The sequence below is a fragment of the Oenanthe melanoleuca genome, chromosome 2, assembly GCF_029582105.1.
Source record: "Oenanthe melanoleuca isolate GR-GAL-2019-014 chromosome 2, OMel1.0, whole genome shotgun sequence".
NCBI lineage: Eukaryota > Metazoa > Chordata > Aves > Passeriformes > Muscicapidae > Oenanthe > Oenanthe melanoleuca.
Window position 1 is genome coordinate 18,601,715 of NC_079335.1, and position 16,842 is coordinate 18,618,556.

Genomic DNA, 16,842 nt, shown 5'->3' on the forward strand with positions numbered 1-16,842 from the left:
CCAAAGTGTTTTTGCACTGTAAGTGTAGAACAGGACCAGCCGCGGTGTTTCGCTGCTCTGTGTTGACCCCTGCCGTGGGATATCATCACCCCCGCTTGTGCCAGCCACCAGGTCCCGGTCCCCTCCTTTGGGCGCTTGCCAACATCCGTACCCGACTCAACCTTTCAACCCACTAGGTCACCCTAAACTTCCAGCAAAACTTGCTAGATATACACTTTTACTTTCTTTTTGAAAAAGACATTTAATTTGTGGTATTCCTTCATACCTTTGCTTTCTTCATCCCCATAATTCTCGAAACTTTTTAAGTTTTGAAAAAAAAAAAAAACTAATTGAAACATGATCCAACAGTTTCACAGAAAACCAAGTACCTAATGCATTGAATCTCATTATCAAGATCTGCTTTACAAAGTGTTCTGCGCGTTTGGAGGCTGAAAGAGCAGCCATATAATGATATTTCTACCTGTGCCATAGATCTTGAGAACATGGAACTGTAAGCTAACATGCTTATATTCTAATATGAATATGATGCAATTATATGCTGCATCTAGCTGCAAATGAAGGCATTGTTTAATAAAAATTGCTCTTGTTGAGCCAAATCTATTGTGTACATGCAGAACAAAGTGCTGAGCTATTTCAACTCCTATTCACTTGTAGCAGCCGCTCAATTAAATCAGAGTTTAACGTCAGCATTTTAGAGTGCTGATTTCTGAGGGTTACTTGATTTAAACAGTACATTCAAATCAATCTTTCTACTACTCAAACCAGTTCTTGCTCAGGAGATAATGATGTTCAAGACTTTTTTCAAATAAAACCTTTCACTGAAAGAGAACAAGAAAATTTTGACAGAATTAGCCCCTCCTTCCTTTCCCCAAGATCTGCCAGTAGAAATGGATGAGTAATCTGTCTGTTGCAAGACTAGTGAATAAATCTGGAACTGCAGAGTCACTGCATGGTCTAAGTACCACTAGATGTTTAGAATATAAACAGTTCTGCCAGCCAGATATTACACTGCCCTAAGCAGTGTAATTTTCTGTCATGAAAAAGATATGATTGGTCTTTTGCCATGCTGATTCTATTTTAGACAAAATCTATTACATCTTTGCATGAGAAATGAGTTTACAAATGTGATGATCAGCACACTTGAAACTTCCAGTTGCCCACCAGTACCACCAGTATTCCAGCCACATACATACACTCTGCTATTTTATTGATTGCATGTATTGACTGCATGTATTTCTTCTGTGGTTTGAAATAATTTTTAGGTTGGTTGTCTTTTTTTTGGGGGGGGGTGGGGGTGGGTTGGCTTTGTTGTGTTTTTTTTATTTTTTTTTTTAGTTTGTTTGTTTTCTTTTTAGTTTTGCTTTTTTTTTTTTTTTTTTTTTTTTTTTTTTTTTTTTTTTTTCCTCTTTCAGGTTTATATATCTAGAACCATAAAATTGTTTAGGTTAGAGAAGGCCCTTTAGACTTTTAGATCATCAAATCCAACTGCTAACCCAGCACTGCCAAGGCCACCACTAAACTATGTCCCTAAATGCCTCACCTCCAGGAATGGTAACCCTACCACTTCCATAAGTACTCTGTTCCAAGGCTTGACAACCCTTTTGATGAAGAAATTTTCCTTGACATTCCATCTAAATTTGGATTCTAAATTCCATTTTTTTTTCATTTACATTGATCTTAAACACCTTAACATATCTACCTTTCTGTCCTCAAAATGTCTGGAAACAGCCAGGACTTTGCTGAGGAGGACTGTGTTTGATCTGAATGTGCAACAAGGATCTTATCTGGGTTTATCCTGTGGCCTGTGGTATCAGTGGAGAAAAGAGTATCTCTGTAGCCACTTAAAACCATCCCTCCAAAAAAAGGAACTGGTCCTACTTGCTTTTAATTGCTTGTTTCTGTTCCCATGCTACGAGTGTAAGCACAAGGATTCATTTGGCAGGTGAATGAAATGTGTTGTAAATCTGATCAATTTAAAAGTGCTTTTTAGTTTAGTAAAAACTAACTAACCTTTTTTTTTAATTTGTTATTATTTTGTTTTGAAGTTACAATTGTCCCCAGCTGGATCTCCAGATCTGTTTGAGTTGTGTTTGAACACCTGTAGAAGCACAGGTTGCAAAACACCAGATGAATTCAAGGGGCTAGAAGAGTGGAAGGGAGGGAGGGAGGGAGGGAGGGAGGGAGGGAGGGAGAGAGGAAGTTTCATGCCAGCCTCTGTGTCTTCAGTGGCAGTGTATATTAGCTCAAAATGAGAAGTCAGGCTGTGGCCCAAATGGAGATGCCTTCATATTGGTATTATACACCAACCCACATTCAGTAGTGGCAGAAGTGTCTGACAGAATATGTCTGCATTTATGATGTAATATTTCACAACACATTATGCTAATCTATTGCACAACCTGGTCTTGTAGCTAGATCTCCAAATCCTAAACCAGAGCAGGAAGAGAACTGATTGAGCTGCATCCTAAAAAATGGGAAAGAGACCAAGGATCTGTTTTGGTCAAATAGAAAAGGACACAGTGGGATAAGAATATTTCCAAAGTCTGAACATATATTTATATAAAAAGTATTTCATAGGAGAGTAAAAAGATAAAAACATAGCAAGTGGTAGAGATATAATTTCTTCAAACAAGGACAGATTTGTTGCTTGTGAAAATAAGTGCAAATTGTAGCTACTAATCCAGCAAAATGCCAACAGATGCTGTTCAACTTCCTTAGGGCTGGGCCAGTTCACGTGCCTGGTGCACAGGACATGGGACTCTTGCAATAAATATGTCTTGCCAAATCTGAAGTGACCAAGCTGCAGGCAGAAGTGCACAGGCAGGAGCACAAACCCCTCACTCTATCTGGTGAGAAAGGAGGCTTCCACATGCTTTTTTTCCAAGGTGACAGGCTTGGTGCCAGTCATTTGGCAATTAGTCAGTGTTCATTTGTATATAACAACCTCTAGGCAAGTATGTATGGCATCTTGAACCAAATGCTCCATTTAAGATTCCTTAGTCATTCTGGAAGAACTTACTGCCATGTAACCCTAAGAGGATGCTGCATGCCTTTGTTAAGTATTCTAAACTACCACCTTTGATCAAGACACTACCATTTGTGTGTTGCAAAACCCATAATTGGCAAAAATATGAATTTGAATTAGAACTTATTAAAAGCTTAACCTCTTCCTTATTTTTTAATGAAACCTATTTTTAGTAATGTAAAATAATTCAGGATTTGTTTGGGTTTTTGTTTCCTTGTGAAAAAGGTAAACTCTTCATTCACAGAAAAACATACTGCACTCTGTTTCCAATGCTGTTTCAATACAAATTGAACAGAATGCAGAATGCACGTGCAGTTCCTGAAGGAGGGACCAGAAGTCAGGCATGCAGAACTCCCACATTCTCAGGCCTATTTACCTAGGAGCAAACTAATTTGAATGACAAAGTATGGAATTACACAGTTCTAGAAGCAAAAAAACATTTGTACAGATCTATTTTTGTGATTAAGAATGTTCAAGTTATTCCACAGGGAAATTCAGTGTCAGTATAAATTTGGGAGAAGTTGAAAAGAGATAACCAGTAGGTGACACTAAGTAAATGGGTGAGTTTAAAACAGGTCCTTCACAGAGAACTGTGAGCTAGGTGTAGCTGTTCATGAGGTTTCACAGTACCACATTCTCTTTTCAGATTAGGCACTCAACAAGAAAGAAACTGTCATCTGCATACTAGCTTCAGAAATGGCAAACCTGGAATTTCAGACTTCAGCAGGTAGGGATATAACTCTGATTTTACTGACCACTCCCTGTAAGACTGAAATTACATTCTCTATCTTGACCACTGATGTTGTTCACTGTTCAGTGGAAAATGTCACTCTGAAGGGATAAGACAGAAAAAAACATGAGCAACAAGGGAACTTGGCAGTTCCTGATTCTGGACTGGGATACATCAAGTATAGGTTATTTTTTGTATACAATTACCCTTGAAATGATGCTGAAAAAGACAGGAAGCTGTAAGAGCATCTCTTGTAGGAGAGCTGTTTTCTTGGTAGAAAACTGAATCAAATACCTGCTATGTTAGCATTTCAGATATGGCTCAATAAATCTTTTATTTTAAGAATCTATATAAAATAAAGGTACCACACATAGATGGGAAGTTTCTCCAGGCAAAGGAGAACACTTGGACCTTGGGCATCTCATCTACCCTTACAATATATTTTAGCATCAAAAGATGCACTGCTCCTTATATTTAATTTCATAATAACTAAGTACTGTAACATTCACTGTGTGATTTTGTCTTCTTACCAGTAAGTTGAATACATAAGTATTATGGTTTTGTTTGTTTGTTTGGTATCTAATCTATTCCAAGAGAGACTATTTAGAATTAGGACAGCCCAAGTCCATTTCATCTTTAAGGACAAAGCAATTTTTGCTTTTCTAGCCAGATTTCAAAAATCTTCATGCAATAATTTAAATTTCGATAGTAAAAATAGAAACACCATACAAATAAAATGGACAATCAATTCTGGGGCATTACTGGAACATATATATATGAAAAAGGTTCACTGATGCACAAGTGTCCTGTACTGACATACATAGCATAGTTACAGGAATGCATCCTAAGCATATGAAACCCAGCAGAAGTGAGTAGAAATCAAGGGCATTTTACTCCACTTAACCTCATCTTACATTGCAAAATCATTTTATCAGATTTCAAAAACATGCCACAATTTTTTGACACTTTTGGATGTCCCCAATTCAGCTGCATATGGTCTGAATTTTCAGAGATTCAGGTAAATAACAAGCCTTTGCTTCCTGCAGTTACCCAACCTCTCTGCAAAATAACAGAATCATATAGAATATATCATATAGAATTTGTATTTATGCTTTATTTTCATAAAACAGTGAAAGAATTAGCATTACAAAAATTAATATTCTAAGACTAAGTATGTACTTTTTTTTATTTTCCCAAAGTATACTTATGTTTGGATGTTGAAATCATCCATTCTACAATAACATTTGTTAGAATTTCAGTGATATCAACATGGAAGTTTTCAAACATGGCTTGAGAACAAATGCTTATCATATGGGGACTTCTCCATGTGTACAGCAGAACTTTAGTTTCAGCTGCAATTACACAGCTCTTTATATAGTCTACCTTATCAAATAAACATGAAATAACCTCCAGGTCTTCAGTTCATATTTTTGTGGTCAGCAATGGCTTATTATAAACAGAACATTCTGTTCTTTCAGGGAGTTGTATGAAATTGAATTTGGACCCAAGGTGGTATGAATGCATTTTCATAGACCCCCATGCAGTTTAAGGATGTTCACTAGTTCTGGCACTTGCTGAACAGAGTCAGTTTTCAGTAGACATGTCTTCTGTCTTTGTGTCATCAACTCACTGACATTTTTTTCTTTCATCATGTGTTTTGCAACTGAATGTGGAAAACACTGGCAGTATAATTGATGACTCTGTGGTATTTACTAGCTACTCTCATCCTCCACAGAGGCATAAATTATGCAAATGATAAATAATTGCTTATGAAAGGTGTTCAGAAAATTGATTATTCATCAGATATTTGCATCATAAGCAAACAGTATTTTTTTTTCCTTTTTGCCATATAAGTGTAACTATTTTTTCCTTAACACTCACTAAATGCTTATGAAGTTGTTAATGCACTGTATTCCTGTAAGGAGGTTGCTTGTACTTGCTCAGAAACAATAGAGCCAGATTCCAAATCACTTTTTACATTGACTGACTGGTTCATGATAAAATAGAATGTCCCTCTGGTAGGATACAGTTGTTAAAGTTCAGTCTGGTTCTATATCATTTCTGAAGACTAGGCAATCATAAGACAACTCAGATTTCAAACAAAAGCCTTGATTCAGAATATTAACATGAAAAAAATTTTGTGATCAATATCTCACCACCTCATGACTGGCTGTGTTTCCTGTATTTATAGCAAAAGCCACATACTTTAGAAATCCAAAGTCCTTCTTGGGGTTATAATGTTAATAATCTTCAAACTAATAATGTCTTTAAAGTGATATAATGAACTGGTTCTGCTTGAAGAAATAATCAACTGCTTGTCACATATTCTCATTATGTTTGGTTGGCACCAAATGAGTTTCCAATTCAGAAAGCATTATGGCTTTTAGTAATAGGTTATGTTGCAGTTTTCACTGCAACCTTTAGACCTCAAGATATCTAAGACACAAGTTCCTTTCAATTCACTAGAATAAAATTATTCTTCTCAGACACCTGGAAAACACAAACTTAAGAACAGTGATGAGCAGTCAGTTCTATGTAGAAATGCCATCTAAAGTACAGAGATATTTACTAGAAAAATGCGTCCAAAATATCATCAGAATTTATCTTAAACCAGAATAAGGCTAATGGAAACAGCTGATCCTTCTGATTGGATTTTTTTATTCTAATAAGAATTACTGATTTTCTATTTTACTTGCTCCTGCTTAGGCAGTGCCTTCTAGGATTAAGGATTAGTTAAAAAAAGACTGAATTCTGTTCCAGCCTTTGCTACCTGTTTTTATTGTGGATGTTTCCCTTAAGTAAAGTAAGCATATGAAAGCTTTCTGTACATACCTTTTCCTGAGCCACCTAAATTTGTGCAGGACATTCTTGAAATTTTCTTTTGAATGAAAACCCAGAAGAAGTATGTTGATCTTACTAGGAGGAAGTTCTGCTTTTTTCTTTCTTGTTAAATCTTGCTTCTTAAGGAACATCTGGTGTCTCCCCCTCCCCCACTGGCACCACATCACAAGCATATGCCTGATTCATTTGCTCCCATAATATCATGTAGAAAACTTGTGGATGGTTATTCACTCTGTCCTTTTGGAGATAATTACTACAATTTATCCACAAAAATCAAATCCATTGCTTCTAGCTAGCTAAATCATTTGAAGGCTGTCCATTACTGTATTATCACTGAATTAAGAAACTTTATCCTTTATCCAGTAGTTTTTTTCCCCTGAGATTTAACTTAACTCCTGCATCTCTCCCACATTTTATTATCCTGGCTTCCACTGCTGTCACATTTTCCCCTGAAATGATTTGCTGTCTCTTGTGTTCAGCTGCATTTAGCTGCAAGGCTGTACACACCACTGAGAACCTGTGCACATACACAGCTTTACAGATCCTACTTGCCTCTTATTAATTTACTTCTATTTGTTTAGGGATCTTCTGGAGGCTTCTTTTACAATTACTAAAGGCATGGCTTGCCTTATATTTCCTTGTATTTCATCTAAGGATGAAATATTGTGAATATATATTGTGCACAAAATCTCAAAAGAACAGTTCTTTTAATAGGTAATTAATGGTTATCTGTCAAGGTTTTTTACACCAGTGCTTCAGGATCAAGACTTGGAATTTGTAATTGATTTGACTGACAGGGGTTAAGAGTGAAGCACTAGTGACAGGCTTTTTATCAAGGAACCAGGCTATTGTATTTCTCAGAAGGAAAAAGCTTATTTCTTCAAACTACAGGTCCCAATATTAATAAATTAGGCTATGTTGGAAATACATACAGATACTAGTTAAGTCCTGAACATTAGTAAGGCCAGCAAACCTCAGTGAGAAGGGAAAAATAACTATTGTCTAGACTTGATCTATTTTTGTATTAAATGCAAAGGAAAAATTCAGTTATTTGAATTGGAGCTTGAGTTCCTACTAATCTGTTGTTGAAGTTCTGCCTTGGATATGTCTGATATCTCAGTGTCATTGCCTGATGTCTCAGTGTCATTGCCTGATGTCTCAGTGTCACTGTCTGATATCTCAGTGTCATTGAAGAAGCCTCCAAGGCTGCTCCAGCTGACGTGCTCTGGAGCTGACACAGATGGAGCTGCCATGAGAACTCCCAGGTGTGAGGCTGCAGAGTGTGCCAGAGCCTGGCACTGACACAGAGGGAGGAGAGATGGCTCCTGTGTGGGGTGAGCCCAGGGGGATGAGCTGCCCAGCAGGGTGGCACAGCCAAAGGGGGGATAGAGAGGTTAAAAAGTATGTGGGGTTCTGAGGAGGAGATTGACTGGTGGAGACAGTCTCTACCATCCCTGTGGCACATGCACCACACCTTGCACCACAAGAAGGAAAGGATCCCCTCTTGTACTTTCCATTGCCCCCTCCACAAATGGGATGGAGAGGGGAATCAGGAAAAAAAAGAAAATAGATGGATTTTCTCTCTTATCACATGGATTGAGAAAATAACAGTTTAATGACTGAAACGAAGTAAAATATTATAATTAACAAAGTAAAAAGATAATAATCATGAACTACTACTAAAAATAATTGTAATAAAAAGGGGGAGGAGGAGGAAATTTGAAGCCCAGGAAGGACAAGTGGTGCACAATGCAATTGCTCACTACCTGCTGACTGATGCCCAGCCCATTCCCAAGCACTGATCATCCCCCTTCCAGGTAGCTCCCCCAGTTCATACACATTCTGTGGTATGGAATATCCCTCTGGCCAGTTGAGGTCAGCTGCCCTGGCTGTGGTCCCTTCCAGTTTTTCTGCACCTCCTCCCTGGCAGAGCATGAGGCAGTGAAAAGTCCTTGACTCAGAGTAAGCACTGCTCAGCAACAGCCACAACATCAGTGTGCTCTCAACATTATTCTCATACTGAATTCAAAACACAGCACTGTACCAGCTACTAAGAAGAAAATGAGCTCTGCCCTACTGAAGCCAGAACAGGATCACAAAAGCAAGTCTGAAAAAACCCAGCACCACAACCTTTTAAAAACTTAGGCTTGTTTAATATCCTCAGTAACTTTCCTTTTGTTTTGTTTTGTTTTGCACAGAAAGCTTTGATGGACTCTGTGGTATTAAAGGACCTCTGGTGTTACTCAAACTTCATGAAGAAATTAAATTGTAATAATAAAGTTAGAAGACATCTGGAATAAGTAAAACAGCAAAAATCAACTGTTTGCATCGTGGTTGGCAAATCTATAGTTTTCTATAGGAGCCAATCATCATGTGGATAAGAACAACCTGTTGATAGCAGTGTACTTGTACTTTCAGGAAGCTTTTTACAAAGTCCTGCAGCAAGGAAATGAAGCTGTTCTAGGATGAGGTGGTTCATAATTTAATATCCTTTAAAGTACAGTAAGCAGGAGCCCAGACTTCACAGCAGAGGAGGAAAGATTCTCAATGCAGCCCCACAGAGATGCATGCTGCTGAACTTACTGCATTATTAGGCTAATGAGATAATAAGAAGGTGATGGAGTCTGCTGATGATACAAAATTATGTGGAAAAGTAAAATATGCTGAAAAGAGTTAAAAATTGTTTCATAATACAAAACATAAAACAACAAGGTAAATTCACTGTTGATAAATGCAGAGTAAAGATAAGTTTTCCTCTAAGTGCCTAAGCTGTTTATACATACACAGTGATGAGCTTTACTTGAGCTATCCAGTAGAGATAAATGAAAATGTCAGTCAGTAGACATCAAAATGGCAACATAAATATGAATTATTAGAAAAAAATATCGTTCCATTTTCTGTAAATTATTCAAATTAATATAGATTGTACTGCTGGTCTCAAAAAAAGATGCAATGTACTCAAAAAACCTACTGAGAAAAGCAACAAAGGAGTTGAGCTGCTGCTTTCTAGGAAAGCAGAGAAAATAAAAGAATGGAGGTAAGAAAAAAATAGATTAGAGAAAAAACTATTCACATTTCTCGTGATAAGAGAAGTAGAGGCACCTAATGAGATTACTATGAAGATTTTAAAAAAGGAAACATTTTGTTACACTGCATAACTGAATCACAGAATTCATTACCACAGAATGTTGTGTATGACAAAACTATGAATGGTTCAGAAAGTAATTAGAAAAAATCATAGGAAGCCCATCAAGACCCAATAAGCCAAAGAATGCAAATGCAAACACTGGTTTCTGGAAATCCCTATGCCACAGACTGCCTAAAGCTCAGAGGAAATATCAGCTTGGTGTCCTTTCATACTTGACTTCTCCTATATTCTTCCCCTAATTACCAGCTGCTGCTGGCCACTGAGGAAATAGGACACCAAGCTGGATGTGAGTAAAACATTACCTTCACCTCACCCTGCCCAGTCTGATGTAAGGATTGCCATGATGCCACCCTGTCCCCCTGCTCTGGAACCAGGAGAAGTTCTCAGCAAATTCTTTCCTTGGGTCACTTGCAGTCTGAAGGGAATGACCTCTGCAGATGGAGGAAGCTCAGGAGAGCAGGTCTGGGGTCCCAGGGAGATACATAGCACCTCAATTGCTATGGATGTTGAAGCAGAGAGAGAAAAACTATTATTTTGCTTTTATTTTTCTCTCTTTTTAGTCTCCTGAAGTGAATACAAGATGGTGTGGCTTTTCCATCTCAGTTGCCTTATCCAGAAAATTGGAAATCTCACCAAGTACCAGTGTTGATAACTTAGTTTAAAGAGGAGTAATGAACATAAAGTGTTTCTGGAAAATAATCCAAATAGACTATCAGAACATTCTCAGATGTCTAAGTCTTAAGGGCTCTGAAGTTGTAATCTACAAAGGGAAACAAATGTGAAAAAAAGAAATCTTTGGAGGACAACCAGGAGATTTTGCCAAACATCCTGGGTATATTATATTACAGTGGCTGTAGACTGCCCTGAGAAGCCAGCTGTGATGCTGGAAGGGCAGAGAATGAATCCTGCAGCAGGTTTAGATTTAGCACACAAATATCCCTCTGTGCTGGTGCAGCTGCACTGCCAAGCTGGCTGGCAGGCAGGGAGAGGAGCCTGCTCATGCCCTGACTCCACAGATGCTGCTTTGCACTCTGTAATACAAAGAGTTGGCACAGGAGTTTCACTGCACTGTTCCTCAATGTGCAGACATAGGATAAGGGATTCTTTGGTTTTCAAAAATTAAAGCCAATCTTCAGAATTCAAGGCCTTTAGGAAAAGAGATTATATTTTACGGGGTTTTTTAAAAATTCAAAACAATATTTTACTGTCATGCGAAGTTATTGTCAGGAATGGAAAATCTGTTACAATTAAGAGATGTAGTGCCTATAGAAATAAGGGGTACTGAGAAAAGCTTGTAACCCACTATGCATATTTAATTTTTTAAAAATCAACCTGGAAACTGTTTATCATCAAGTAAAATGGTATATTCACATATGAATTAACAAACAGATTGATACTTTACCAAAATGAAGCAGCTATACCCAAGGTTTGTTTGTTAAAGTCTTACAATGTGTCAGAGTCATTCCTCTAATAAGGTAAAAAATTCTTACTTGAAAAACGTGCAAGATTGAGCTAAAATAATTTTAAAGCATGGTCAGAGGGATGGTTTTCTTACTATAGATGCACAGCACAAAGCACTGTGAGCTGTTACTTTGCTTTCTTTAGCAAAGCACAGAGACTTTGAGTGTGACCATAACTTTTTCCCCAAAAGTTCTGTTCCATGCCCAAATGAAAAGGAACCTGAGAACTGTACCACGGAGCTGTGATCACTTGATTTAAACTTTCAACACTCAGGTGTTCTGCTCAAGCACTTTGATAAATTACCTAGGAGCTATCATTTATTTTCTACTGGTTTGAATCAACTACCAGCTGGTATCACCTGGTAGAAGGCTTTTACCTTACCTCTCCTGATGCTACCACACTTCTCCCTTGTTACTGATGGGACAGTATGGGATAACATGGGGAGAGCTGGCTGCTTTTCTAGAGCATCTTCTGATAGTTCAGTTGTGCAGAGCAACAGCACAGAATTAGCTCTTCATCCTACAGGAGACCACAGGAATCAGATACTGAATTATCAGAATTAGTAAAGTATTTTAATAAATACCATCATTATTATGACTGTCAACACTTTTAGGAAAAGTGAAGGGTAGCAGACAATTTGGATTTCTTTGGCATTGAGATTGTACTCAGCTGAATAAAATACATGGGTATAAAACAAGCCAGTGGCCCAAACAACTCATTATTTAAACAGATTTCTGCAAACTAAAGTCACGGCTTCCTGATGCTGAAATCCTTTTTGATTAAATGATTTTACTTCAAAGGTGAATGTAGGCATCACAGGTGTGAATTAGTAGGTGCATAATGTCTACCCACCTACAAATAATTTACATTCTTTGTATCCTCCATGCTTCCCATGTCCTCTGGATTAAGAATATTCTACCTGATTCTTCTATTTCATATATAACTATTTATTTGGCTGCTGGACTTTGTTGCACTTTTTAAAAGGAATTTTATTTTATCTGTTTTTATGAAACTCAGTTGTCATAAGCCTTAATAAATAAATATGCACCACTTGTTTTCATATGATGCTCATTTTCAAGTTACATAAAATGAGTAATTTTTAAATTAAGATATTCCCCTCTGAAAATTATTTTAGCCTCAGTACCATAAGGTTTCTAGGCTTTTTACTGTGTAATTTGTGTTCAGCATTCTCTGCATAAAGACATCAAACTAAACACCATTTCTGGCATTAAATGTATTACTTCAAGCAATAATCCTTCTAGAAGCAGATATTAATTTTGTTTTGTAATTCACAGAAAAACAGTAATCTTTCAAATGAGATGTCTAGTAAGTTTTAAACTGAGTTGTATTGGCCTTTCTGTAACTTCTGTGAAGACTAATGTTTTGCCTTTTACATTTTGAAGCTAGCAGGTAGAAAACAAGAAAAAGTCTCATTTTATGTGTTTTCTTATGCATGCAGTGTTTACTTATGTGACCAGAAATGTTGAAGTCAATTAGAACTTTGAGACAGCACATTAAAGTTCACTATTTCTCAATAGTCTTAACATGTAATATTACTTTTAAGAGGCATGATGACACACTTCTTGAAAGGAACATGAATTAGCTGTAGCATTCACTTTCCAAAGTTACTCACACTGGATGACACAAGGATTTGCTTGTACCATAAACATTCCCCACCCCTCTTACACAGGCTGCACACAAGGCTGCAAAACCAGCTCTAAAGTGCTGCAGGGCCTTGGAGGGTGGCTTGGCAGCATGAATAGCAAAGGGGAGTAAGCCTCTAGTGGTGATATAAACAGGGATTTCAGGAGCACTGTAAGGTGAGTGTTCATCATAACAAAGTGCCACCTGTGAGACATTATGACCAAATGCTCTGGATGTAGAAGCTGAGTTTCCATTCTGTAAATTGGTCTGAATCAGGACAATGGTGTCTCAGTCAACAAACCAGCATCACTGGCTGGTTAGTCTAGGCAGAATTCTGCCCTGGGAAACAGGGTGTATCACACATGTTTGATATCCACAGCAGTGTTTTGACTGTTCAAATGCTTTTCCTTTTGATTTTATAACAAGAACCTTCCTCAAGTATCAGCAGTATTACCCTGAAGAAAAAGAATTAGGAATAAGTTGTGTGCAGCTTGCACAATCACACAAGCCTTTTGAAAGAGGTAATTAGACTTTTGAGGGCAGATTGCCATAGCATATTGCAGACAGGAAAATCTTGCTAAATGTTGTGGTCTGCCCTGCCTCTTGCATTTTACAAAGGCATCTTGCATCATGTCAGGGTAAAACATTCTCCTAAATATTAAAAAGCAGAGGAGCTATGGTTTGTTTTATTGTCAAGCAATATGGTCCCTTCCTCCTCCTAAATTAATTTTTCCCTTTTCTTAACAAAAACTTGCATACAGTCAGATGTTAGTACCACTAAATTCTGACACTTTCCTTCTAACACTTTTTCAGACTTGGTGTCAAACAGAATCTTGTGGAAGTTATGAGCCAATGAAAGCATAACCATGCTGGCCAGTCAGCCCTGCTGTGACACAAAAAAAATTTCATAAAAAATATTTTATTGCCATCTACATAAGTAATGCAGAGTTGTATTTCTTTGGTAATAGGATCTTCAGACAGATCTCCAGTGTCTGGAAGTGCTTTGTTTGTAAGATCTTTGCCTTTTGTTTTTCAGAACTCATGCTTCAAGAAGAAAATACAAATATTAGTCTAAGTTTAGGTGCAAATAGATCCAGAGGGATGATCTCCAAGCCAGTTTTAGATTACTCTCTTCTTAATTTCTTTCATACTGAAAGATGTGTGATCTCACCCAAACATACTTTAGATACTTCACATCTCCTCCCCATTACAGATCATAATAATGTTTTTAGGATGGAAAAAATCCCTGAATTTCAGTGAATTTCAGTAAGTGCAATAGATTCTCCTTACATTAGTTAAACTTGAAGGATCCTGTGAGCCACTTCATTGCTTACAGCAGAGTGAAAAGCAATTGATTCTGTTGTACTTCAGTATCCTCTGATGTCCTTTACTCTTTTTCCTCTTTCATGGTTTTATTTTACATGGTTTTTTAAACTTAAGCTATTGTACATCTCTAAATTAAGTTTTTGGATGCTCAGTGGGCTGATTCTGTAACAAAAGTATGGTGCACTCAGTGAAAAGAGGGCATTGCACAAGTTGAGACTGAGTTCTTGCAGATCTAGGGAGAAAATGCTTGGTTTCTCTAACAGATGATCAAAACAGCACAGCAAGGAAACCTATAAGTGACAGTGTTTTCACAGATGATAACAAATAGTGGATTGCTTACTTGGAAATCTGACTCTTTGTATAACCACTAGACAAAGTATTTGAAAGAAGTGTATGGACAATCCCCTCAAAAAATATTACCTTTCAAAATATGGCAGTCAATTAAAACAGCATTACTAGAAACAGTAATAAATTGCCTGACTCACCCAGTTTTCTCAAGGACATATTATGCTAGATGTTGAGAATGAAGTACAGCTGTTTTTCAGAGTTACAGTGCTAAATGCTTCATATAGTTTTATATGCTTCATATGGTTCCATTTATAGTTTCACACAGTTGATGTTAAAGATAGACACTAAAGTGCCTGAAGCTGCATTGAGGAGACACCAAATTGTGTATTAGCTTAGTACCAAATAGCATCTTTAGAGGCTTCTTTTCTTAAACACTTGGTATAACTTGATTCCTTTTACTATCAAGGATCTGGATCCTTCAGGATGGATACTGGGAGGAAGAAGCTAAAAACTGTTCCACTCACAAGAAGTGAAATCCTGTGGCCTTTTATTTCACTGTTGAGAAGGTTTGACAAAGGGCATGAACATTTAAGGCTGTATCTTCCATTGCAACCCACGGATATTGTTCTGCAGGACAAAACTTCCAAGTGAAGAAAGGAGTTATTTACCACATCTGATATGATTTCCTGCAGAAAGGGCAAAGTATCATTACGTGATTTTCCAAAGAAAGGACACAGTTCCATGAGTCACATACCCTGAATGAATTCCTTATATGTGCATTACTGACCTCTAAGAAAGTACAATCTCTGGTGTTAGCTTTGTAAATCATATCCTGGAAACTTCTCCACAGGCCAGTCTCATGCAGGAATCATTCAGTACAGAAGTATTTGATAGCACTGGTATAACAGCTTGACTCCAAGGCATATGAATCTAGTGAAGGGGCATGGTCAAAAATGTAAAAGATGCTCTGAGCCAATTTCTTCTGGATCCTCGGGTCATACTCTTAACTCAGCTCTGTTTCTGGGTCAAGAGGGGATTGGGCTGAAGAGCACAGAGTGAGATGGAAAGCAATGAATAAGGCTCAATTAGATTTTACAGCAGAACTCCTGTGGTGCTTCTGCAAGCCCTGAACTTTGCTTCTCTTATTCCACTCCAAGATCTTATTTCCAAATGATAATAAATGGGCTAGTACCCTGGGCAGCAGAGGGTTAATCAAGAGAAAAGTGAAAAGGAAACATTCTCTACCTCTTAATTCTTTTCAGAGCTAGCCCAGCATGCAGTAGAAGAATTAAAGGAAGCATTTGTTCATGCCAGCCACACCTTTTCTTGCCTCCTCACAGAATACAGAAATGTGTGTCTCCCTGAGGACATTCTGCCGAGTTTTGAGATGTAATGTTTTGACAGTGGAAAAGTACAAGTCTAAATATAGTACATTTTGTCAAACTTTGTTTAAAGGAATGTTCCAATAGATACCTGTTCCAAAATGCACCTTGCTATTGGTTCCTGTGCAAACCCCTTTATTAACAGGGATCCTGCAAGCCAATAATACCAGTATAAGGCCATAAAAGTGACTGATTGTTTTGGCAAGTATTCAGGCCACACCATGGCCTTTGGCTTCACAGTCATATTTGTCATAGTCTGGAGTGCAGGAGGTCTTACTATTTTGTTTCTTCCTTTTTGTTTGCTCAATGGTTCCTCTTCTCTGGCACATAAGAAACTGTATCCTTAAAAGGCACAAAAGGTACAGTTAGCTACTTCATTTCCAGAGCATTTCTTTCCACAGCTCACAAATTTCCATTGATACAGAAGGAACAAAACCTTGAAGTGAGCAGGCAAAAACAAGTCTTTGAGACATGGAAAATCAGAATCTGAAAATCCACACAGCATTGAAATCACAGACATCAGAGGTAGAGTTTTAAGGGGAAAAAGGTAGAACTAGTAAAAAGACCACTTTGTCTAGCAGTCTGTGCTTCCATCATTATAGAGTTCCCTTGTTATACAAAAAAATTCTACACATTTCATACTGTCAGGAGTAGGGGAGGCACGGGCTCAGTTACTGGAAGAGAAGGAAAGTTTCATACAATTTTTATTGCTCTCCTTAAAGCTTTTTCTTGGTGCAAGTGAAGGACTCAGAGGAGGCACTTCATCCTCTCCCCCACTTCTGTTACTGATGGTATCCCTGATCAGGAGAAGGTGACCTCCAGGAAAGAGCATGCAGGGGGTAACAAGCAGGTCAGGATCTCCTTGTGAATAACATCAGTTCTCTGGGAAGCCTAAGAAGTGTGATTTTTCACACTTACTGAAGCATTAAGGCCAACCTTTCACTCCTCCTCTGTAATCACATGCATGTATTCCACCTCATCTAAATACCTAGAAAAT

The 16,842-nt window shown here is 37.7% G+C and overlaps 1 protein-coding gene across 5 annotated transcripts in view; it reads right to left on the reverse strand.

Annotated features, from left to right (window-relative positions):
• Positions 1-16,842, reverse strand: part of OXR1 (oxidation resistance 1) — a 260,194-nt gene that overhangs the window by 75,917 nt on the left and 167,435 nt on the right. The gene's annotated exons all lie outside the window — the stretch shown is intronic.